The following is a 26,037-nucleotide window of genomic DNA, read 5'->3' as shown; positions in this document are numbered from 1 at the left end:
AACACTTAGAAGGTCCCAAAGGTGAGACCTGTTGGCTATGCCAATGCTTGTTAACTTTGTGAGCATTATCCCACAGGGAAAGCTAAATACCCTAATTGCATGTAAATAAAAACTCCAGCAACAGCATGGACTCCATTAAAATTAAACATTCCCCTTGCCTATTGAGGGCAATACATTTTACTGGTAGTAGAAGTTCTTCTGACAGGGATTCAATCTGCAGTTTGACCATAACACAGAGCACAACATGTGTCCTGTCTGCTGCTGATCCCATCACAAAACAGATGTTTAATGGCCTGCCATCAGAACAGAAAATGGCGCGTTCTCAGTTTGTTTTTCTAGCAGACTGAATTGTGGCAATGGTAAAAAGTGAAGTTTACAAGGAAATTTAGACAGCCAAACAACCTCGCGAGAGACGGTCCCAATCACACGTTTTATGAGGTGCCTTTTATCACTGGAGACTCCCTTTAACTTAGTATGTGTTTAGTTTATAGCACAGATTAAATGTATTTGAAAACAAACCAAGTGCCACATGTGATTTTATCACCGGGCAGAAACAAACCGCGCACGACACGGAGAGACATAAGCGAGAGGGGGCCGGCGACGTGGAGCGCTTCCCACAAAAGACGAGTGTGTACAGACGGGGCGGTAGGCGGGGGAGGCCCATCCTTCAGTGTCTGGGCTTTCTCGGAGCCCAGCAGGAAGCATGAGGCCAAACAAAGGGCCGGTCTGTGCCTCGCCATATGGGGACGCCTGCAGGCAGCGGACCGGCCTTTGTTGTGCTGCGCCTCCTGACCGGGCTCTCACCAATATTTACCACTGCCAGGCACGCACATGGCTCTGCTCTCTGCTTCTTACCGGCAGACGATAATTAACACATGACCACCTTGAGCCCTCGAATACTGTTCTGCAAAACTCCTCGTGCCTTGGTATGCTAAAAAACATCAAGACCGACAGGGGACAGTAAATACAAGTCTAGAGAAAAAACGCAGAGCTTGCGAATTTCGGGTATCGCAAGGAGAAACATGTAACACTGAACGCTTTCATGTGCAAAGTAAAATCGGTTTCCTACTTACTGAAAAGTGGCAACCTTTTGGATTACTGTATAAAAAACACAAATATACATTTTAATGTGCAAAGTAAAATATATGTCCTGCTTTCTGAAAGCGGCGAACTTTCGGAGTACTGCATAGACACAAACACAGTATAAAAGCATTTAATTTCAAAAGCAAGTACTGTGTCTTCAATATATATTTTTTCCGAAATCCATCTACAGATATTACTTTGACAACTTATGCACATATATATGATGACACTTGAACTCAATTTTAATGCCCGAACCATAAAAGAATTTATTGCAAATTAAGGAGAATCGTTTTACACGTAACCAACGCTTTTAAGTCCAGTGTTCAGACACTTACACTGAATGCAGACGTACTTGGAGGCGCTCTCAGTGCCCCGCAGTCAACTATCTGGTTACTTCTAACTTTGTATAAACAGAACCTAACTTTACTTTCCAAAAAGGCAGTTTGAGACATGAAGCAACCTGCTCACTACAATTAACATTAGCCGGTTCGGTCGATTTTAAAATTATAAATGATTCACCAGTAATATTGTTGCTCGGACAGATCATCTAGAAATGAGGGGAAAAAAACATAAACCGACAGTCCCTGCCATTTTTTAAATTCCTGGCCAGACACACCATCGTAGCACAGAATGCCGATGTTGTTGTTCATCTTGTCCAGGTACTGGTAGTTCAACAGGTCCATCTTCATAAACAGCATTGATCGGGCGAGCAGAGAAGACCAGCTCGTGTGCTTTCACCCGGAGGCGGAGAGCGGAAGGCGGCAAACGACGAGCTCCAGGCTCGGTCCGACACACCAACAGCGAGAGGCTCTGACTGCAGGCACAAAAGTGACGAGCAAATAAACTTCAGCCAACAACGACTATGAAACACCCTTCAAGGGTTTTAGGTTAAGGGGGCTGTGAAACAAATTCTGTTTATGTCGTCGATACAAATTATGAGGTTGCTAGAAGCCTTAAATCGGGATGTTCATTATTTATTTATTTTTTTAAAGCGAGCAAAGATTTGAGTGGACAAAGACAGAGGGTAGTTGTCCTCGCAGCCCACTGCAAGTTAAACTGCTCTGACATGCAGGCTATGCTAGGTATGGCTACTATGCGAGGCAGCTTCCTTTCGGGCGGGTGGGGCGAAGTGCGCATGCGCGCTGTATCCCTGGAGCGCCTCAAATGTCAGGGATATTTTCTGCACAGGATCAGCCTCCCGGCTTAGTGTGTTTGAAAAGGAAGAGGGGGCGGAGAGCCCGTACAGAAGGGGCCATGTCAGAGCCTGACAGGAAGCAGCGCTGGCAGAGCAAGGCTGAGAAACTGAAACAAGCTGCGAGACGCGCTCTGGGGAGGGGCATTGAAGCGAGGCGCGAGCGAGAGGAAAGCCAGATGGCGCCTCTGCTCGTCCCTGTGCGCGTAACCGCACACTGTATGCCAAACAAAGCTGTGGTCGAACTTTTAAAAGCCCACTCACTGAATGTCTCTCCAGAGCAGCGCATGCGCTGGCTCAGGCGAGACCTAAAAATGGCCAGGTACCAGCTACTCTAAAGAAAGTCATACTTTTATTCCGCAAAGCAAAGCAATTTCAGAACTGCTGTTCAAGCCCTCGTACTTGGATGGGATAAAGCCCTACCCCATAGCCTGAGACTCCATGGTGGCATCCCTTAGGGACATTCTACACACCGCAGGACATCTCCTCTATGGCCTGAAAAAATAAGATCCAATCGTTTCTATCCTGATGGAACTCCATTGGCTCCTCTTTCTGGGCCCCACCATCTTTAAAAAGCAGCAGCATCAGTTACAAAGCCGTCATGACCAGCACCTATGCTTACTTTATAAACTAACTTACCATCCCTGAGGTTCTATGCACATCTGCTGCCAGGACATATCAGACTGCAGACTTAAAAGTGCAGAAGAGAAAAAATAAGAGAGTAGCACATTTCCATCTAAGCACCCAGGACAGAAACCGTAACAACATCCTTATATCTAACAGGATCACCCCAACAGTGCGCCAGTTTAGGAAAGCATTGAAGACCCCTATTTAAAGAACAAATCGCAATGGAAATGCCGTCCACAACCCAGCTTCCTCTCCTATTACTTGTTCACTTTATGGTTGTCTTTGATCATGTGCAGCAGTCTGTGGCTTTGGTTTGCAATATAGAAATACCACATGCATACGTATGTACATATATAAATACATAATTCTTGTGTAGAGGATGTTATTTCACAGATGCCTGTGAAACATGGATTTTATCTAATGTGAGGTCTCAAACCAGTCTTAATTTTCTCCTTCTTACTAATTAGTATCTAAGCATGACTGTGTTTGTATAAGGACTGCCTCTCCTGCTGCAGTTCTGCCTAAAGTCCACTTACAGCAGGGGTTGCTGATACTTATTGCAACGATGACCAGAGTCCTCGTCTCACTGTGGACTACCAAGAGGCGAACTTTCCTACTGAAGATAGTATCAAGAATGTGTAATTCAGAAGGAAACCGCATTCAGTTGTCAGTCCTTCCAACGTTAACAGGTGTATACGCTCAGTAGTCTCCTGGCTTCCCAGAATCACTAGCATTCTTGATTAAGTGATGGGAGAAGTAATTTGAATAACGGAACTTTAAGCTAGGTTATTTCTATGCTGTACACCTTGTGCCTGCTGTGATTTCACAAGATACAAGGATTCAGTGGTGTGGTGTGGTGTGTTTTTAACAGTATTATCTCTGTGTCTTTTTTTGTAACAACTTTTTATTAGATTTTGCATAAATCTAAAGCCAAGCTTGTCATACAGCTTACAAGAGATGAAAACGCATTGGCATTGCCATTCCACACATCCATCTATAGCAGCTTACCCATGTCTCATATTTAAACAAGTTTTTGAGGGCAAACTTTAGCCTGATGGGGCGCTCCAGGCCCAAACAAAAACCCATGCCCTTACCCAAGCCGTCTCGTGATGGGGCATTCACACACTTCCGAGGTCTCTTTTGGCCCCCATCAGGCCCAGCCGAAGTAATACCTTTTGGTATCAGCAGGAACACTTTCGACTCCCTAGGGACCCTCCATCCCAGCACGGTTCCCATAGCCCCCATCATCCCCGCCCAAATGTGGAACTGTGCAGGGCAGCCCCAAAAGGTGTGTACAAAATCTCCATTGTTATCGTTGCTGCTTCAGCAGTGCCCAGAATTCATTACACTCCTACATGAGAGTAGCGTCTGTGTGCAGTGTAGTATTTTGAGTTGAATGAGGCAGAATTGCGAGGCTATCACGACCTCCCTCAGGCCGCCACTGCCTCCCTCACTTTCTCCGTGGGGTCTTGCTTTTGGTGAAGCAGTGTTCAATACATAGCTGATAGTTTGTTTGCACTAAGTTTAACGGTATCTTCTCATCCATATGCGAAAAAGCTGGGATTTCCGTGTCCATGTTTAGATATGGGGTGAGTGCATGACAAAGCTGAAGATAACGAAGGAACTGGGAACGATTGAGTCGGTATGCCGTTTGCAGTTCTAAGTAAGTCTTAAAGGACCCAGTCTTAAGGACAGCCTGAGTGTCATAATGCCAATATCGTCCCATTTAGAAAACTCGCTGAGCCCCGCCATTTGATGCTGTCTAATCCCTTTCCACAGTGGGGTCTCTAATGTCAGCCTGCCATCCCATTCTGTATTCGTCGACTTCCTTCCATGTGGCTGCACCACTTGTGGTGGACCTAACATAATACATGACCCTTCACCCCATACAACAAATGAGGAAGTCAGTCATGGCCCAATATCTATCCCTCCACCGCATAGGCCTGTTCCCTGAATCCCACAAACCACTAGTCATTGAACTCCAGCAGATGTGCTACCCTATAGTATAACGTCAAGTCTGGACGAAGTAGGGGCAAGGACTTCAGCCCCCCCACTCCTCCAAGCAGCCCGCCTGCCTTGCGCACTTGCTTTTCGCCCGGAGGCGTATAACCCAGCACTGTGAGTCCTGCTGCGTGTTACGCGCCTGGGCAAAGCCAGAAAGAGGCAGGACAGGGCCACCCCCCTTGCCTCTCTGCTAAGGACTAATATTGATTGCAAGCTTGCTGTTCCGTCAGGTCCTGTTACCATTGGTTGCTCATTGGGTTTAATTTATTATGGTGTTTCTGCTCTGGTCCTTACTGACTGGTTAGTGGTCTGGATCTGGATTTTAGCATTGAGAATTGTGCTCCCGTGTATTGCTATCACATAGTAGTCACTGTTGTTGTAGCCAACCCCGTGAGTCTGTTCCTGACCAACAACTTAAGTTCTTTAACCAGTTAGTGGAAATTAAACCAGTTCTTTATTATTTTGGACAAAGGAAAACTGAACAGTGCACATATGTCACAGAATACGATTACCAGACAAACTAGCCTTGGTAAGGGGAACATTTAACCTTTGGTAGTGGGAGACCATGCCTGTGTACGGAGTGTTTGGTCACAGAGAGAAGGTGCTCCCACACTTAGAGGTTAGAGTGTTCGGGCAGAGCTCATGCAAGGGCTTTAGCAGGGCTACTACTGCAGTGCGGGGTGGGGGGAGCAGTGCTGGAGGAGGGATTAGGGGGGGTCAAATTAATTATTTAATTTGTGATAGTTTGGAACTTACAAGGAATAAGGTTGGGCTTGGGTTTGATCATTTCCCCTGCCAGCTGGGTATCCAGGAAACGGGAAAGAATAAGGCAGTGGAACCGGCCCAAGAAATTGAAAAATACAGTAAAGCCACTCATCAAATACATAGTCAAACCTTAATTGAGATTCATCATCTAATCGAGAAGGTGGAATCCACATTAGGGGCTGTTACAGCCCAAAACAAAAATGCTGCCACTAAAGTGAGAGAATGCCCTCAAACAATTTCAAGTTAATTTAAAAAATCAGTGCACAACGGTCTACCAACTGCTGTATAATATGAAATGGAGGATATGGTGCCACCCCTGCTATACTTATTGTATGTCAAAATAGGTTCCTTCCTTTGATTGAGGATGAAACTCAAGTCACAAATAAGGGTGAACCAGGGGTAGGCCAAATATTTCCAGCTCAAGCAACCCCTGAGATGGCAGATTGCCTCCCGCTTATTATGGAACTGAAAGTTGAGGTGGGAGAAATGAAACAGATGTTGGGTCTTCTCATAGGGAAAATGGATCAGATCTTGAATTCACAGGGGACATTGTCACAAAAAGGCAGGCCTTTGGGGCGCAGTAAGGCAAGTGTAAGTGAAGCTATTTCACTTATATTATCATTTAGGCCAATTAATAACACCAGGGAGAGCTTGCAAAGGCCAAAGTATTTGACAGAAGTAGGAACTAGAGAATTACAGACCCGCAGCCCAACATCCAATTTCGGTGTCCTGAGGCCAGTCAGTAGAAATAACACTACCCAGGACAGCGGTTGAGTAAGGGGGCATATAAGGGAAAGGAATCCATTATATAACCACCTAAAGTCAGGGTTTCAACTGGCTAGGATTCATGTCCCCGAGGCTGCTAGATTCTACTAATTTTGAAGACGAAAAGTCAATAAAAAAATAAAGTAGCACACTGGATAAGCCACACCAGGAGATGCTATTCAGTCATAAGGGACGATATCCTTGCAGCCTGAAGACGTTCCAATGCAGGGTCGGCCTGTGATACAATAGAATTAGTATATAGAGATCAACACATTGTAGACTGCCTGGTAATGCTAGATATTTATTTCTGCCCCCCTAATAACTCAAACATACAGTTCAAATACAGTGGTACAGGAGGAAGGGGTCTGAAGAAACTTGGCGAGGATGTTGTCTTGTCAGAGGCTAGGTCTGGGCCTGATAATGACTGATTCGAGGCGGCTTAGGCACTTCCCCCCCCCAATCATAGAGCAAAAAGGAAGAGGGTCCATGCTGTTATAGAAGTGTGCAAATCTCACCAGGTACTGATAGTGTGGGAGCAAGGAGCGAGCGAACAAATGGCTGCACAGGAGACTGTACTAGTGGAGGGGCGGATCAGTTTGTTGAGAATTACTATCAATCTAGAGCCACAGCCATGCTGATAACTCGGGAAAATAACAGTCTTATTGACTCATTAGGAAAAATGTGGGGAAATTATCATCTGCCACTTATACCAAAATAAGACCTATCCTAATGTGTACTTCTGAAGACTCCTCTGCGAACTTGGCATTTATACCTATCTGTCCCCTTAACAGTGCCCAGGGAATTTATGTAACAGTAATAACTGCAATAATGTCCTGGAATTTCACCTGCATTTCGCCTGAATGCAAAGCTGATGCTCCCTTATTGATTTAATTTTATCGATAATTACGACATTTGCTACTTAAAAAACATGGTCTATAAGCCCTGTTCATAGACAGGGGGTCTTGACATATTTTATCCTGGCAACAAACAGCAAAGGGGGGAGGCCAGCAGGTGGGTTGATAACATGGGTTAAGTCTTCCCTGAAATGTAAAATACGACAACTTGAAATTGATAGCAAGGACATTTTAGGGATTGAAGTAAGCTGTAGTAGAAAACCAATTGTGTTTCTTCAATATCTATGCGAGGGGAGAATTGGGTCGGCCCAATTTGCCGACAATCCAAACCCTGGAAGCCGCCTTGGCTAAACAGCAACCAGGGTACATCAGATCCTTTTAGGCGATTTCAACACTACATTTGAACCGCTCGGAAGGGATGATGTAGGAATCACAGCAGAGGAGGATGAAAGATGGGCTATTCCCCAATTAGAGTTGGCCCCAGCCAAGAGATGGTCACGGGAAGCCCTGCAGCTGAAGGCACTTACTATTGAATTTGGCATACAAGCCCTAAATGGAAGGACTAATTCTGATCGCAAGGGGGAATACACTTATGACAACTCTAGATCAAAACGTCGTATTGATTATTTGATGGTTGATTTAAATTTGTGGCCCTCTGTTAATGACATGATTGTAATAGCAAGGGAAGAAAGTGACCTCAACCCATTAACTTTTACAATGTAGGATCTATTTACCAAGTTTCAACCTGAGTACTTAACTCTCACTAGAACTAGGAACATCGAATACACACCTGATATGCTTTGCCTTAAGTGGCAAGCCATAAGTGGGAATCAAGAATTTTTAGCTTCTACAAAGAATGCCGTCTTAAGTGTTATGCCTACTACAGCGCCCTATTGATCTATCTAAGGGTGAATGTGAGATTGAGATGCACACAGTGTTTTTAGGTCTCGTCTGAGCCAGCGCATGCGCTGTCTCAAGCGAGACACTTAGTAAGCGGGTTTTGAAAGCGCTACCCAGAGGCTTTTGCCAGCCAACAGCTTGCTGTTACGCGCACAAGCGCGCGCGCGACGTGCACAACTGCCATCTGGCTTTCACCAGCTTTTTTTTCCTTTCATTTCGCGCCGCGTGGCCGTGTCACTTTCACGGTCGCGCTGCCTTTTTTTTTTTTTATGTGCATTCCTCGCTGCACCCTTTCCTTGCTCTCCCAAGCGCCTCGTTCCGCCCCTCCCCCACCACAGAGTTTTTAAGTTAGGAAAACACGAGCCATGTTTTATTTAAAACCTCACCGAGCAGGGGCCCCCAGCCGTAGACCTCAGAAACAGACAATATTTTAGCCGCACATCCATTTTAAGAACACTGGCGCCACGCTGTGTTTTTAGCGCGGCACCAGCTTTCAAGTTTGAAAAACAGAGCCATGTTTTATTTCAAAACATCACTGAGCAGGGGGCTCCCGGCAACAGACCTCACAAACAGACAATACTTGAGGCCACTTTATTTTGAACTTTTTGGTCCGCATGACTCAAACACCTTCATTGTAAAGGCATCTAACAAACTTAAATAAATGCACGTCGCAGCCTTGCGGCAATTGTGTACAGCGTGATTTCGACACCTTGTTTAATGGGAGCATGTCAAGAGTTTAAAGCCCAAAGCATGCACTGGGTAACCATGCGTCATACATTATCAGCACCTCAAGCGCTGCACTTTGCTTTGCGAATATGTTGTGAATACTTGTTAATGCCTGTGAACTGCAAATGACTTGTGCCTCCGTATTCGGTCTGCCATTTTTTGTTGTTCTCAGTTTACTTCCAATGTGTCTCGTTTAACATGTTATACCTCCTTATTCTGTCTTCCGTTATTTGATTTTCTGAATTTACTTCCGACGTGTCTCGTTTAACACTTTGTACAATGACAGACAACAACATAACACTCCCTTCCATGCATATCAGCCTACTCCTTTGCTGACCCCAGTGCCTTGACCCACGGGCCCGGCACAAGAGTGCACTTTTTAGCTGGCCTAGTTTTCATCTTGCCCGATTACAGCTGTGAAACCTACCTAAATGTCCATCATAAATACACATTGCTTTTAGTCTTCCGAAGTGACAGAAACCGACAGGGGGCAAATCACACTTCCTGGTGAAAGTGCAAAGTTGTGCAGTGTTGTGTACCGATGTAAGATTTTTCAAAGCATATCCGTTTTTTCCCACTGTGCAGGTGTGTGGGCGTCGCAGTTGTGTTCAATTATTAGATTAAAACAGATTTCTTTAACCGTTCTGTCGGCGCTGCATGTTTAATAAATACCCTATCCCAATATGGTAAACTAAGTGAAAGACCTAGAAACAAGCTAACCTCTACTTTCTTAGTGAAAGATTGAGCTCAGCTCACACGTCTACCGAGAATGATACCTCCTCCCAGAACACTGTTTGTATTCAGTTCTTTCTAACACTCTGGTAAGGTTTTCTTCTTTACTTTGTTATTCCTCTCTGTACTGGGTTAAAGTGTGTGTGCTTTGTAAACAGAGCTTATACTTGTACCTGATGAGACAATGGTGGCTATGCTTTAGTAAGCGGGAAGTTGTGCACAAGCACCAGAAACGAGGGGCCTGCGTAGCCATGCACATTATGGGCCAGCTTTAAGTTAACTGCTTCAGATGCGGTATTATCAACCGGTCTGTGTCCATTTTAATGTCACTTTTAATCTGCATTTTTTGCTTCCTTTTGGGTTTAACCCCTTCCATGCGGGGCGGATTCCCCCGCTGTGCTGAGCGCTGCTTGCGCGGGCGTGGTCATGACGGAACGGTTCCGTCATGAGCACAGCTCAACCGACGCTCATGACGGAACCGTTCCGTCATGAGCACCGAAGGGGTTAACATCTCGTTTCAACATACAGATTGAGGGGTAGCTATTCCAGTTAGTGTTGTTCTAATAATATTTCCCACAGAATCGCAGTGTTTGTCAAGTCCACTTTAAAGGCTGCCTGACCCGGTGTCCTCCTTCTATCTCAGTGTCAGTGTTGCGGCTGCTTCTTTTGGGACCTTATAAGTATTTAGTTATGCAGCACAATATCCTTGGTGCAACAACATCAGCTGTTGCATGGCTAAACACTTAAAAGGTCCCAAAAGCGAGACCTATTGGCTATGCCAATGCTTGTTTTAAAGAGGTCGCTGCTCAGTTTGTCATCCCATGTGCAAACAAGAAGCAGACACATGGTTTAGAGGATCAGTGGTATAATAGGGAATGCAGAAAGATAAGGCGGCTTCTAGCCGAGGCCATGTAAGGGATCAACCCTCCACAGATAGCAGTTATTAGGAAGATGTATAGGAATGCACTGATCTGGCCAAAAAAGAGTGGCACAACAAGAGATGGCAAGATCTAGTGGAGACTTGTGCGGCAAAGGATAACTCACAATTCTGGTAACCAGTGGCCAGAGGAGTGCATATGTCTGGGTCTGAGCCACAGAACCATGCCCCCCTCCTACAGACTGGGTCATCCACTTTTCAGCTTTATACAATGAGGATGTTAAAATACCGGGTGAAATATTCTTGAAATCCTGCTGATTATATTTGACTCCACCTTTCACCTGTGAAGATGTTGTTCACTCATTGGCCACCTTTTCTAGAGGGAGAGCAGCTGGCCCAGATAGTATCCCAGTTGATGTTTACCCTCATGACCTAGATACATGGTCAAATTATATATTGGCAGTCGCCAATAAGATAGCAATGGTAGCCCCTATACCATCTTCCTGGCGAGGAGCGGAAGTGGTGCCGGTGTACAAAAAGGGAGACGAGTTTGCCAGCTAGCTATAGGCCCATCAGTTTAATTGACTGTCTCCAAAAAGTCTTCTGCCGAATGGTACTGGTGAAGATCCAACAATGGGTAGAAAGCGGGAATATTATAAGCCCGCTGCAAGCAGGTTCAGATCCAAGACGTCCACAATAGACCAGGACTTCAGATTTGCTATATTATATTGGAAGACTGTTCTGATTGGCAAGGGTGACTTGTATGTTGCCTTTGTCGACCTTACATCCGCATTTGATTTGGTTCCACGTGCAAGGCTATTGGCAGTCTTGGAAGAGATCGGGATGCCTCTCGATATATTATCTCTTCTTATTAGACTGCACGAAAATAACTTTGCCCAGATTTGGTGGGTCTCTCAGGCAAGTAACAAAAAGAATTCCTTTATTAAAGTATGTTCGGCAGGGCTGTGTACTGGCCCCTACTTTGTTTTCCTTATATGTAAATAGGTTGGTTCACCACCTCTCAAAAATAGAGGCTGATGCACCCACCTTGGCAAAGGGCAAGATACCGCTATTGTTATTTGCGGATGATACCCTCTTAATTTCCTAACGGCTAGTAGGTTTCAAAGACTCTTAGCTTTGATGGTTTTTGCATGCAGTGTGGCTGAGATAAATGCTAAAAATACCAAATTTATGGCATTTAACCATTCCAAGAAGTTTAAAGAAACGCTATCCTTTGGCAATGATTCATTAGAGCAGGTGGATTAGTTTACTTACTTGGCCATCAAACTTGTACCTAACCTATCTCGGGGTCAGCTCATTGAACCATAGGCAGAGAAATGGAGTGATTCTAAAAGAACACCGTGCTTCACAAAACAGGTGGGTTGCATCTGCTCTAAAAATGTATGCAGCAAAAGCCCTGGGAGCTGCCCTGTATGGCGCCGAGCTGTGGGGGTCTGGTGATATCACAGGCCTTGTAAAATCTGAGAAAAAATTTGTGAGAACTAGTTCCGCTTCCAATTAGAACTTGCGTCCTTTATTTATGAACTTTTATACTGGTGTAGGCTCTGTGCCACTCTGGCACTGAGGCATTATGTAGCCGCCTTTAGAGGAATTAATCAAGTTGGATAAAGCTACTAAAGTCCCTTGGCTGTCCTCAGTGAGGCAGGTTTTGAAGGAAATCGGTCTCTGTGACCTAGGCCTGTGCCTTGAGGTCCAGAAGCTTCCTTCTTGCGTCTTTCAACAGGAGAGTGTGCGATGTCTACACCTGCATTAGAGCCGTATTGGCATTTAGTCACTGTTCCTTTTGACAGTAAGCTTTACCATCAGTTTAGAGTTGGCACAGTCCCTGTCAAAGTGCTTACAGCAAAATAGCAAAGTTCATCCAGTGAGGAGTGCCCATTTTGTGAAGGAAACTGCCCTGCATGTGTTTGCATGTCCAGTATACATTAGGTTTCATTACTTTTGGATTGCACCAATGTGTAGGCTTCTGAGTACCCCCAAGTCACGATTGCCCGTACAATATTGCGTACTGATACATCTTAATTTTACGTATATGTGCTGATGCAAAATTCTTGGGGTTTATGTGGAGTAAAAGGAGGGCCATCATAGCTGCTAAGGGACTTAAGGGATGGTTACTTGTATTCAATTTTATAATAATATTTAAACAATCATACATTTCGAGTTTTATCATACATTGTGAATTTCTAGTAGGAATTTGAGTGTAGCCGTAAATGAATTTTTAATAATGGATGTCGGTAGCAGAGTACTGATAACTTTGATAATTGTATGTGCTCAAGAATGATTTGTATTTATTTATTTATGGTGTTCACTTTTATGGCTCATGCCGAAAAAGTTATTTGAAATGAAAATTAAATAAGGTCAAGTCTGGGATGGCGAGGCATCCCTTGAATGTGGGTCTACAACATTTTGCAAGGGCAATGCGAGGTGCTTTGCCACTCCACAGGAGTTCCCGTAGCAGAGCATTACCCCTCACAAAGAATGTTTTCGGAACAGGGATGGGGAAGTTCTGGAGTTGCTAAAGGAATCTTGCCAGGGATACCATCTTGAAGATTGCTGAATGGCCTAGTAGAGACAGTGAAAGGGATTTCCAGATTCTAGCATCCCTGGCCAGTCTCTCCTATTGAGAGTGAAGGTTATGGTCATATATCTGGATCTTGTCTTCCGTAATTTACACTCTGAGGTTATTTAAACCCCTGCATGAGTACCCATAGTTCCACGGCCCACAGCATTGCCACCGTGTGGTGGGAGATGGGGTGTACAGATAACTTGTCTTTATTAATTTTGATGCCCGAGTAAGACTCTCTGATGTCTAAGGTTTGCAACGCTCCTGGCACAGAGCTAGGGAGGTCATCAAGGTAAAGCAGAACGTCATTGGCGTACTGTGAGATTCTGTCGCTCACTGTCTGTGACCACTGGAAGCCTCCGAACCACAGCGGTAACCGGTGGCGGCAGGAGTCATATAACACAACTCCGGGGCGTGTACATTGGCTCAATGCCGCGCAGCTCCATATCAGGAGGCTGCGATAAGGAGAGTGCCCGTAAACTGTAAATGCAAATAAACCCTAATAAATGGTGGATGCGCCAGCAAGATATAAAACGGGACTGCAGAGGATAACTTTTTTTTTTCTCATTATCATTGGGTTCCCTCTTTTTGCTTCTTTGCTGACTTACTCGACTGAGGCCCAGGAATAATGAATACAGGGTACGGGAAGGCTTAACAAGCGGGAGGTGTGACTGTTGGCAAGTCCAACGCTGCTGTGGGTGATGGAGGCTGTTGAGAGGCAGTGTAATGCTGTAAAAGAGACCTTACACAGTACATAAAGGTAGCATTACCTTAGTTCCCCCACCTCCCAGGAAACTCACTGCGAGAAGGCATTTGAGAAAGGTTATGACGCAGCATGGATAATAATGGAAGGCACAGGCAACTGATAAATAACTGATGTAAACTTACATTCCACGAATACACTGCCCACAGGGCACAGCTTGGAAACAGCTAGTGCTTTTCTGTCTCCCCTGATAGCAGCGACTACAGGAATATGGTGCAGACTACAGCTAGTGAGGAGGAAAAGGCACCACTTCGCTAGACCGCCTGCATATAGTTTTTTGATGCGTGAGGATTAAGTGCTGTGCTTGATCATTAGTAAAGTAGTAAGCCTTGAAGCCATAAACCCATTCAGGCGCATAGAGTCGAACGACTCCTGCTTTTACAATGGGTAAGACAGACTGCAAACAATTAAGCTTGCCTTTGAAGCAAAGAAACTCACTCCTTCGTATCAAGATGAATCAGAGCACACAGCATCAGAACAAATTCAGGAAGCAGATCATGCCCAAGATGATAAAGTCAAAGAACTCCTACTAGCCATGAAGGACAGCCTCACTTCTATTGAGTCTAAGATGGACTCCATGAACACATGCATGGACTCCAATGTGCACAAGCTAGAAAAACAGGAAAAACGCATCAAGGAGACAGAGCGACGGATTTCAGATGTAGAAAACCCTGTGTCCAGTGTACAGAAACGAGTGGCCTAGGTGGACCGGCTGCTCCAAATTATTGCTGGAAATAATGAAGATTTAGAAGCGTGCAGTCGACGCAAAAATATACTCGTCATTGGAATCCTGGAGAGCAGAAATACAGGGCGGATGGAAGAGTTCATTGAGCGGTTGTTGCGCACAGTGTTTGGGGCTGACTCCTTCTCTCCACAAGTGGTGATAGAAAGGGCACATCGCTCTCTGGGCCCCAAACCACCCCCGGGGGCTACACCTCGTCCAATCATTGCAAGGATGCTGAATTATCAAGATCGAGATGTGGCACTTAGATTGGCCCTGGAAAAGAAACGCCTCCAATTTAAAGAAAATAACTTTACGATTTATCCTGACTTTATGGTCATGTTGCAAGAAGCGAGGCGTAAATTCACCCCTGCCAAATGTAAACTGCGACTGGCGCAAACTAACTATGCATTGATGTTTCCAGGGCGCCTACGAGTTACGCACCAAGGCAAGCAATACTTCTTTACCAACACGCAACAAGTGGATAACTTTCGGAAGAGAACCGCACGCCAGGAACGCCACCGGAAAGTCGAGAACCTGCAGAGTCGATCACCATCTCCTGCATTGGAATAATATACCGACATGGCATGATATGAGCGTAGCCCATAGTGCCTAGCAAACTTCAAACAAGATTACAGCACATTTAACTCCTTTGCGGAGCGATGATGCCATGGGGGCATGACTGAGGCTGGACTTTCGAATGGAACTGACTATATTTGATTAGATCTTCAAGCTGGCGAATGGACACATCAAGCAGATAAGTGCATAGCTTTAACTTCTCCATATGTGGGTTAAAATGTACTCTAAATTTGAAGTTGGGTATTGCTTTTTTTGGGAGGGGGGGCGGGGAAGGTAGCTACCAGCATGATTGGGATGCTGTTGTGGGTGGGGGTGGGTAGAGATAACTGTTTCATAATGTTGGCAGAACAGGATACAAATTATACAGAGATGTTCCAATATGCACAAAGCGATACAGGCGGTAATAGGTATTGGATCTCTTTTAGAACATGCCTCGAAATCACTCCATGACACATGATTCCTGAGAATCAAAATTACAGCTATTAACATGGAATGTCCGAGGGCTTGCCGACCCACGAAAATGTAGGCAGATATTGGCATATTTAGATCGCCACCACATCCAGATTGCAATGCTACAAGAGACTCACTTAGATTCCCGGAAAACTCCATCCTTTGCTAGGAAATGGGCAGAGCATAGAGTTTTCTCCTCCTATTCTACATACACTAGAGGGACAGCAATATTAATCAAAAAATTCACTTCATATATTCCTGTGGACAATTCTCGGGATCAACTGGGGAGATGCAACATTATGTGTGGAAGGTTGGGGTCCGACTTAATAACACTTGTAAGTTGTTACAAGCCTAATTTAGATGACCCAGACTTCTATTACACATTGTGGGGGAATAAATTGGCGATTAGGTCTACCCATTTAATATGGGGAGGAGACTTTAACACAGCCCTGGACCCGTTTCGTGATTGGTCCAACCCCCTCCCGCACCACTACACAAACACACACAAATTATTACAAGGCCTGCTGGCTGAAAATAGACTTACAGACGCATGGAGACACGTACATCCCGAGGTGAAGGAAGGCACGCATTATACAGCATTACATTCTACTTGGGCTAGATTAGATTACTGGGTGGTGTCTAGAGGTGTAGCACCATTGATCAATGCGACGGAACACTTGGCTAGAACATACATGGATCACTCACCAGTCCGCTTGACGTTGACCCTACCAGTGATCAACACAGTCCACAGAAATTGGAGATTGATGCCATTGACACTACTAGACGTGGTGTTTCGTACAGAGTTGGCTCAAGAAATTGCAGACTTCTTCGTGCGTAACATCGAATCTGTTGCATGACAAGACAGTGTGGGAGGCTTGCAAAGTTACAGTTAGGGGGTTCTGCATTGCCAAAAGCTCTGGGGTTCTAGATATATGCAGAACACTACACACAGAGGTAGATCTGAAACGGGTTGAGCAGGGGATGCACAAGTCAATCAATGGTACACTGCACAAAGAATTTAGAGATTAATTATCGGAATACAAATAGACAGCAGACAGAGAGGTACACATTTTTGGGAAATATTTTACGGCCCGCAAATATGATGAAGGGGAACGCCCCGGCAAAGCTCTTGCGGAGGAAATATGTAGGCCTTGTTTTTCTAGCTATGTGCTGGAAGTCTCAGATCAGGATGACACAAGACAGAGACCGCTCTGATATACTCAGTGTTTACTGCACACTATACTACATTGTACAACACCAGATGGAAGGAGCTGCTAGATATAGATAGTTACCTTAATGATGTGGCCTTAGGGTGGCTGGGTGATGCACAGAGGGAATTTCTTGCCACAACCCTAGAAGAAGATGAGATACGCGCCGCAATAATGCAGATGAAATCGGGCAAAGCATCTGGTCTAGATGGCCTTCCAATACATTTTTAGAAAGCATTTGTGGATCAGCTGGTACTGATATTTAAAAACTGTCTATGTGGAAGCCATAGACACTGGTATTCTTCCTTGTTCTATGCGCAAGGCCCTCATTACTTCTCTCCTAAAGCCTGGGAAACCAGCAGATCAATGTGATTCTTACAGGCATTTATCTCTCATTAATATTGACGTAAAAATTCTGGCCAAAGTATTATCTAACAGACTTAGCTTACTGATGGAGAAGTTGGTGTTACCAGACCAAGCAGGTTTTATTCCTGGTACAGCAACGGCTTATAATCTCCGTACCCTCTTCTCCATTCTACAGAACGTTGATCCGGAACTGGCAATGGCGGCGGTCTTCCTAGACGACATGAAGGTCTTTGATTTAGTAAAATTAGGATTATTTATTAGGGTACTGGAACGCATGGAATTGCCCCTGGGCTTCCTTGCGTGGATAAAACTCTTACATCAGTCCCCAAAAGCCAGAGTCCTAATCAATGAACCGACATAGTCACTGTTTTCCAACACTAGGGGCATGCGGCAAGGATGCCTGTGTTCTCCTTTACTGTTTGCACTTGCTATTGAACCCCTGGTGGCCAAACTGAGCTAACACCATCACGAACGAGGATTGAGGTGCGCTATGAGAAATATATACTAATTTCCCTTTACGCAGACGATGTAACTTTAACCTTCAAGAATCTACAACAGAATTGAAATCCTATTTTGAGGGAGTTCATTGTATTCCACGCTCACAGCTGCTGCAACACCCTTTCCACTTGATTTCTCAATAGAATGGTGTGATTTTGAGGTGAAATACTTGGGGATACATATTGCAACGGATCGTGCTGAACTATTGCGTCTTAACTACGGAACCCCATTGGTAAACATCACAAGCTGTGTTACACGTTGGAACTCGTTCCCTTTATCCCTAGCAGGGCGAACCTCTCTCATAACAAGCAGTGGCATAGCCAATAGGTCTTGCTTTTGGGACCTTATAAGTATTTAGTTTTGCATCACAGTATCCTTGGTGCAACACCATCAGCTGTTGCATGGCTAAACCTTGTACCTTATAAGTGTTTAGCCATGCAACAGTTGATGTTGTTGCACCAAGGATATTGTGCTGGATAACTAAACACTTAATGTCCCAAAGGTGAGACCTATTGGCTATGCCAATGCTTGTTTAGCGATGTTGTGCAGCATGGATTAAGAAGAACCCCATTTAAAAAAAAAAAAAAAGCTATTATGCAGTAGCAGCAGCTGTCATTTTGTAGGTAAAAGCACAACACATGAACGCACCTACAGCGTGCGTGTGAAGTTTTCTTTTTTATTTACTGATCCAAGTTGTACTGGTAAATAAAGAAAAATAAAGCAGTGCTAAAGCTCTTTTTTTTTTTTTTTTGTTAAGGCGGGTGGAGGGAAATAACGAAAGCAGGGCTCAGAAGCAACACGGAGAGTACTGGTGTGGGAAAGATTACAGAGGATGGGGTCAGAAGCAACACGGATGGCGACTGGACAAGCAGGGCGAGAGAGCAACGTGGAGCACGGGAGAACAGAAGCACATGGGATAAAGAGAGCAACATGGAACGGGTAGAAGCACACAGGGGAAAAAAGCAATGTGTGGGAGGTGAAGCACACCAGGGCAAGCACAACACTGAGGGAGTGTGGGAGCAACATGGAGCGCGGTTGAGTGGCGATGGATAAAGAGGAACCCCCCCCTATTAAAAATTGAAAGATGCTATTATGCAGTCGCAGCAGCTGTGTCATTTTGTAGGTAAAAGCACAACACATGAATGCATCTACAGCGTGCGTGTGAAGTTTTCTTATTTTTTTTTTAATGTTCTGATGCAAGTTGTACTGGTAAATAAAGAAAAATAAAGCAGTGCTAAAGCTCTTTTTTTGTTTTTTTTTTGTTAAGGCGGGTGGAGGGAAATAACGAAAGCAGGGCTCAGAAGCAACACGGAGAGTACTGGTGTGGGAAAGATTACAGAGGATGGGGTCAGAAGCAACACGGATGGCGACTGGACCAGCAGGGCGAGTGAGAGCAACGTGGAGCACGTGAGAACAGAAGAACACGGTATAAAGAGAGCAACGTGGAACGGGTAGAAGCACACAGGGAAAAAACTACAGTACAGTACTACAGTAGTGCTAGGCCCTAAACTGGCATGTCAAGCAGAGCGAATATGCAGGACTTACTCACGAACATATTGTGACTATTCACATCAGTGTTTCGGTACTCCAAGAGACCGCAGTGAAGGTGTTCAGATTAGGCACTGCCACGCTCGCGAATGCCTTACTGTGCATAGCAAAAGTCAAAAGTGCTTCGGCACTGCACACTGCCACCACCACGCCACCAGTGCTGGAGGCCTGAAAGAGAGCAAAGGGGTCCTTGTATCATACCACAGTCAAGCTAAAAGCACCAGTGAAGGTCTTACTGTAAACAGCAGGAGTCAATGGTGCTTTGGCACTGCACACCACGCTCTACCCCCACCACGCCACCAATGCTGGAGGCCTGGCAGGGAGCAAGGGGTCCTTGTATCCTAATAAAAGCACCAATGAATGACTTACCGTGTGTAGCAGGAATCAATGGTGCTTCGGCACTACACACCAAAGAAACAGAGAATGCATGTGTGCGTGAGTGTCTGTGTGGGTGCGCGAGAGAGAGAGAGCGTGTGCGTGGGTGTGTATGTATGTGTGTGTATGTGAAAGAAGGAGGGAGAGAGAGTGCATGCGTGTGTGCGTGTGAGAGAGCGAGAGCGCGCATGTGTCCGTGCGCGTGTGTGAGAGAGAGAGAGAGCATGTGTGCGTACATGTGTGAAAGAGGGGGAGAGAGAGAGCAGAGAGCCTGCATGTGAGTATGCGTGTGTGTGTGAGATAGAGCGTGCATGTGTGCGTGCCTGTGTGTGTGAGAGAGGGGGAGAGAGATAGCGTGCATGTGTGCGTGCATGCGTGTGTGAGAGAGGGAGAGAGAGAGCTTGTTTGTGTGAAAGAGAGTTGTAGGGAAAGCAGGTATATCCAATCAATGAGCGGAAAGACGCCCTGCGGCACCGGTTCTCATGCAATCTTTTCATCTTTTTAGGTATTTCAAATGCTGTGTTTTTCGGACCTCTGTAATATACACACGAGGGACAAGCGGGGAGCGTGGAGTAGAGCAGGAAAAGGTGTGAGGGAACACACGCACATCACCCTAGCCTTTCACAACCGCACCCACTGCTGACTCCACAGCTGCAGGATAATCATTAGCAGGCACCAGCCCTGAGCAGCTGGAATGAATGATGCACCACCACTGCTGGAGACTTGACAGGGAGCAGAGGCCTGCCTGCTGTCAAGCCATGGCCCTATTGAAAGCAGTGAGCACCAATGAATGCCTTACCGTGCATAGCAGAAGTCAAAAGTGCTTTAGCACTGCACACTGCCACCACCACGCCACCTGTGCTGGAGGCCTGAAAGGGAGCAAAGGGGTCCTTGTATCATACCACAGTCAAGCTAAAAGTACCAGTGAAGGTCTTACTGTAACTACCCCACGCCACCCCACCCCACCCCACCCCACCACACCACCAGTGCTGGAGGTCTGGCAGGGAGCAAGGGGTCCTTTTATCATAATAAAAGCACCAGTGAATGATTCACCGTGCACAGCAGGAATCAATGGTGCTTCAGGAGAGAGAGGGGGAGAGGGGGAGAGGGGGAGAGGGGGAGAGAGAGAGAGAGGGGAGAGGGGGGAGAGAGGGGGGGAGAGAGAGGGGGGGAGAGAGAGAGAGAAAAATGTGCCCTTGCGTTCTACCCTGCCACATCTGACACTCCTGTGTCTAACTTGGTTAAATGAATCAGTTCTTTTGCTTACTGCAACATAGTCTAGATACATGCATTAAAACCAAGGATAGCTGAGTAATGTAAACGGAAATAAACAGTAAAGTACTTATCTGAATGACACTTTCAGATCTCCTTCAGAAGTACCTAACACTCCTGCGCTAGTATAGGCAAAGAAAGGAGTGGTTTCCCTTTATAATTGTTAACACATGAATCTTAATGTGCTACTGCGCAGAAATGAAATATACTCAGCAAAAGAAACAAGCTGATTCCCTGGTTGCATTAAGTACATTTCCTTCCCGTGTATCCTGATCCATTCCTCGTCGCTCTCCTGCACAGTAACCGAGAACACCGTTATCGCTCGCCCAAGCTTTCAAGCCATCCGGATTCCCAACTGGCTACAATTGTATCTTTTCTTCGTCGCGCTCCAACGCGGGAACGAAGAACAAAGGACACACTCGCCCGAGCAGTCCAGCCTGCAAGAGTCTTAATGGCAACAAATGTATCTACTCTGTCGCGCTCCAGTGCGGGGACAAAGAGAAATGAAACCAGAAATGCCATTTTTAGGTCTCGCTGAGTTAGCGCGCATGCGCTGCTCGGAGAGACTTTAGTAGGCTCGTGTGAACGCAAGCCAGCAGCACTTTGAAACTGTGAAAACTCACCTACTAAAGTCTCTCCGAGCAGCGCATGCGCGCTGACTCAGCGAGACCTAAAAATGGTGATCCTTCCTAAATTATTGTATTTCTTTTTAAATATAACATACTACCCAGGTAGGCATTTCTTTGCTTCCCTGAGGACTGAATTGATTAGGCTGACATGGAGGAGTGGGGGGCAAACAACCAAGTTTAAAATGGGAAACAATCATCAGACCGTACTCTCAAGGAGGCTTTGTTCCTGATTTGGAACTATACTATATATACACACAAGCTCAATAATGCAAGTTACTGGTTTCATCCACCCAAATACATGCCACAGTTGGCAGTGGAACAATGGCTTGCAGACCCTATCCTGCTGACAGGAGTGATACACATTACACCTAAACCCTGTGAAAAAGATCCCACGACTGTGATATGCACGATAAAGGCCTGGAGACGTATAGCTGATGTACTGAAAGCCCCAATGGTATAATTGCCATTACTTCCATTAACATATCACCCACATATACAAGTGATTCAGGAAGCAAGTTTCAAGCAAGCCATGAGGAAAGCAAGTATACAATGCTGGGGATATGTATATAATGATGGGAGGTTCCGTGCATTAGAACAATTTTTTAATGACTTAAAACCCACTCCCATGGATATATTTTTATATGTGCGACTACGACAAGGTTTTAAGGAAAAAACCCTTATTCCCGATGGAACCACCGGTGCTGACTCTGCTACACACACTATTGCAATCTGAGACACCCACACATGTCGTCTCAACTCTATATCACACTATTCAAGCCAACTAGGTGTTAGATCGTTGTGAGGCACGTGGAAAGTGGCAAAGAGAACTTGGCTCAGCAATAACAGATAAACAATGGGAATATTGCTGCATACAAACACAGCAGGTGGCTGCAAGTTGTAGACTACGGGATATCCATTTTAAATTTTCACATCGCACCTACTACACTCCTCTCAATGTATAAATAGAAGCCCAGAGATAATGATAGTTGTGACAGATGTGGAGTGGAAGGAGCTGACTTTTTACATCTGGCCTGGAGCTGCAGTGGCGTGAACCAATACTGGCAGAAAGTGTTTGCAGCACCGACACAGATGATATCAGTGCCTATAACAATATCTCAGATAGTTGCTCTGCTAGGATATACCAAACAAATCGAGGTGGGATATCGAAAATATGTGTCACTTGGACTTCTATTCGCTAAGTGCCAAGTGGCATGCAAGTGGGGACGAGGCAGGGCCCCTAAGGTTAAGGAGTGGATCAAAAACCTCGTGTTTTGGCAGGAACAAACACTTGCTTATGCAAAGTTACTTCCACTTACCTCTGGTCCAAAAAATATATGGGGCACTCTTAATGAATACTTCTTATACCATCCAATGGAAGTTATGAGCGACCAAGTATCACAATGAGGGAGAAGATATATGCATTTGATGGGACACTTGATGGATGAAGACAAGGAGTATACAAAAAAAGGTGGTAAGACTAGACTTGATTTATCATGTTTTAAACATGTGGGGTCGAAATAAAGCACATGCAAGAATAGAATGAGGGACATAGGTGACCAAGAAACAAGTATTTAATACAGGCTATGAACTGAGGAATCCATTTTATTGTATGATAAAATATGATAGATGTTGATGCTATACATGGAGAGATGAAAAAGAAACTGCCTGAATCTTGAAACAACAATGTTTTGATGCATATATGTGATACAAATGTATGATTCTGCCAATGTACCCATGTTAAAATACACGATAAATGTTCAATAAAGAAAGAAAAAAAACTACGCCGCAAACAAAGAAACACAGATATCCTTACAATTCTTCCTGAGGTTGGTTCCTCAACCAAACTCTTTAATGAAACAGTGGCTGGCTACTTTCTGGCTACAGTACAATTACAAACAGCCCCTCTGGGTAAAGAGAGCATAAAGAATAACTCCTGTAGTGGAAAAGACTCTAATACTACAAACACCTTGATAAAAGCTGCTCTCTGTTGCTATAGTGCCTCGGGTCTTTATGGAGATTTTAGAAGATCTTTGCAGAGACAAAAGGTGGTCCTTCAAAGATGTTTTACATAACTTCTTGGTTTCCAATCAGTCCTGTCGACATTTGGTTTCATGCTTTACTATTGAGACAATCTTACTGGTTGGCTCTTACTTCTCTGCAATCTGGCACACAACAGAAAAAGTGTCTTTCAAACCCTAACTGTTTTGCAGCCACGTGTATGTTTAAATGCACCCCAAGAAAGTAGAGTTCAAAACGGGTAGTGCTGTTAGCTTGAAAAAAGAAAAGGGACTCCACAGGTATTCTTACAAACTGGATTATAGAAAATTCTACCACCCAAGTGTTCAAATCCCTGTAACAACAACAACAAAAGATACAGCAAACGCCCCTAACAGTGAAGGCCTTTTGCTTCTAGAAGAGAAGCTAAGTAATTGCCTGGAGGAAAATATTTCCTTTTTAGGTTTTGCCTGCACAGCAGAATCTCTTTAAATGAAAAGAAAAATCTTAAAAGGGGCTTAGAGCCCGCCCATTACTTACCATTGGTGTGCTCTGAAGTCTGTCTTCTTTACTTCATCCATGCCATGGAACATGGACCGAGTATGGTTTCCTATGGCCAGTGTCTTTCCACTGGCCGCAGATGCTCCTTTTTTTTCTCTTTAATTTTCAACAAGCCATCAGTAGATTACTGCAGTCCCTCTCCTTCACCCCCCTGTCTGTTATTTTTAGCCCCCTCTCTGTTGCTTGTTTATCCTAATGGTCTCCCCAGTTATCTGTTTTTATTCCCCTCCCCCGCTGCCATGCATTTTGTTCCCCACCCCTTGCTGTCCGTTGTTTATGCTTCCTTGCCCCTTCTCCTTTACCTAACCTTTCAAAACAATAATAAACCAGTCCATTAAAAATGCAAGACAGTGTGGTGTGTAGTTCTTCTAGTTCCTATGTTTTTAGGAGCTGGGATGTGGGTTCCGGTGTGGGCGCTCTTTATTGATTGCTCAAGGTGTCGGAGGGGAAGCATGCTTTAGAATAGGTTGCAGTGGATATGTAGCATGTGGACACGGGTGCCTATGGCATCTGAAGCTTGCAGTGTGTACCAAGGAGCCGCTCTTTCTTTGTAAAAGTCTGCATTTACATATTTAATAGGGCAAACAAGTATATTTTGTTCATGGTGGGGGCAGGTTGCAGTGCTTGTGGATTGAGGGGTGTCATGGGTGCAGGCTTTTTCTTGTTAACTCTTTCAAGTTTCATATAGGCAAACTTGACTCTAGCTCTTTACACGAGCACCAGTTACATTACACAAGGACACCACACTTGGCACGCTGTGCCGCCCAGGTCCTTCCTGAAATTCCTGCTGGCAGCTGGGTGTGTGTGTTGCTGGGGATTTGCTTGAGTGTGAAATATGCAGCCTGCTTCTGTCTGCAGAGCAGTTAGGGGAGGGGCAAGGAGAAGCTTCAAGAGCCCCTTGAAAGCTCTTGGCTTGAAGGAGGAGACATTGTGTGAACAAAGGCCTCGTTAGCTCTGCCTCCTACCAAAAAAGTATTCTGCTTTTTTCCAAGTCACCAGCAAAGGGGTCAAACATGGCAGTGAATGTCATCCTGCCCACCACAAGTCTGTAATCGTAAATACAGCCTCACCAATATAAATATTCAGAGAAAAGCAGTAAAACACTAATTTCCACTGTGAAGTCAGCAAAAGAAGTTATGCATTGCAATATACTAGGAAGTTGTTTCCAGCAATGGATGAAAAAGGGCTAGGGTTTTTATAGGGCTTTGGGTTTGAGTTCTGATTGGCTAATAAGGATAGGGTTTATATTGAACTTAGGGTGGAGTTTGTCCATTCCGGTAGACTGGAACCTCCTTTCTGGAATAGCGCAGCTCTCCTCCGGTTCCACATCTGATCATTGTCCAGCTTCACCGAATTACGTCCCACAACCTTCATTCTGTAGGGGCACCGAAGGTTCGACAACCCTCAACTCACTCCCCTAGGCTTAACCTTCACCCAATCCGCCACACTAGTCATGCCTTCATTTTGACCATAATTCACATTTAACATTTCTCATCTCCTACTCAACACATCCTTCCCGCAACCATGAAGGAACCAACTAGGTCCCTGGTTCCACCCCTCCCATATCTCAAAAGGAGTTTTCCCAGTGGCAGCGTTTGGTGTGGTGCGAAACGCCCAAAGCATTTACTTCACTGAGTTCTCACTCAATCCTGCCTTGCTAGCTGATTCCATACTCCCTTTAATCAAACAGTTTGCCCTCTCTACTTGACCATTACCTTAAGGTTATTTAATAAGGTGCAAAAACGCTTCACTCCAAAACTCGCCAAGAACTTTCTCATCTCGTTGGAAGTGAACCGCTTGCTATTGTTGGTGACAAGTTTGGGAGGTATACCTTCTCTCCTGAAGATTTCTTCTAACATGGCAATTGTGGACTTTGTGTTCAGACTCTCATGAACACCACTTCAAATCACCTTGATTTGGCATATACAGCAGCAAATCTCTCCTGGTTAGGCAAGAAATCAAA

At 45.0% G+C, this 26,037-nt stretch overlaps 1 protein-coding gene across 1 annotated transcript in view; it reads left to right on the top strand.

The window, feature by feature from the left end:
* NSUN2 (NOP2/Sun RNA methyltransferase 2) overlaps nucleotides 1–26,037 on the top strand; it is a 503,790-nt gene that overhangs the window by 35,415 nt on the left and 442,338 nt on the right. The gene's annotated exons all lie outside the window — the stretch shown is intronic.

The sequence above is a fragment of the Triturus cristatus genome, chromosome 5_1 (assembly GCF_964204655.1).
Source record: "Triturus cristatus chromosome 5_1, aTriCri1.1, whole genome shotgun sequence".
In the NCBI taxonomy this organism is placed as follows: domain Eukaryota; kingdom Metazoa; phylum Chordata; class Amphibia; order Caudata; family Salamandridae; genus Triturus; species Triturus cristatus.
This window is presented reverse-complemented; position numbering and strand designations above follow the sequence as displayed.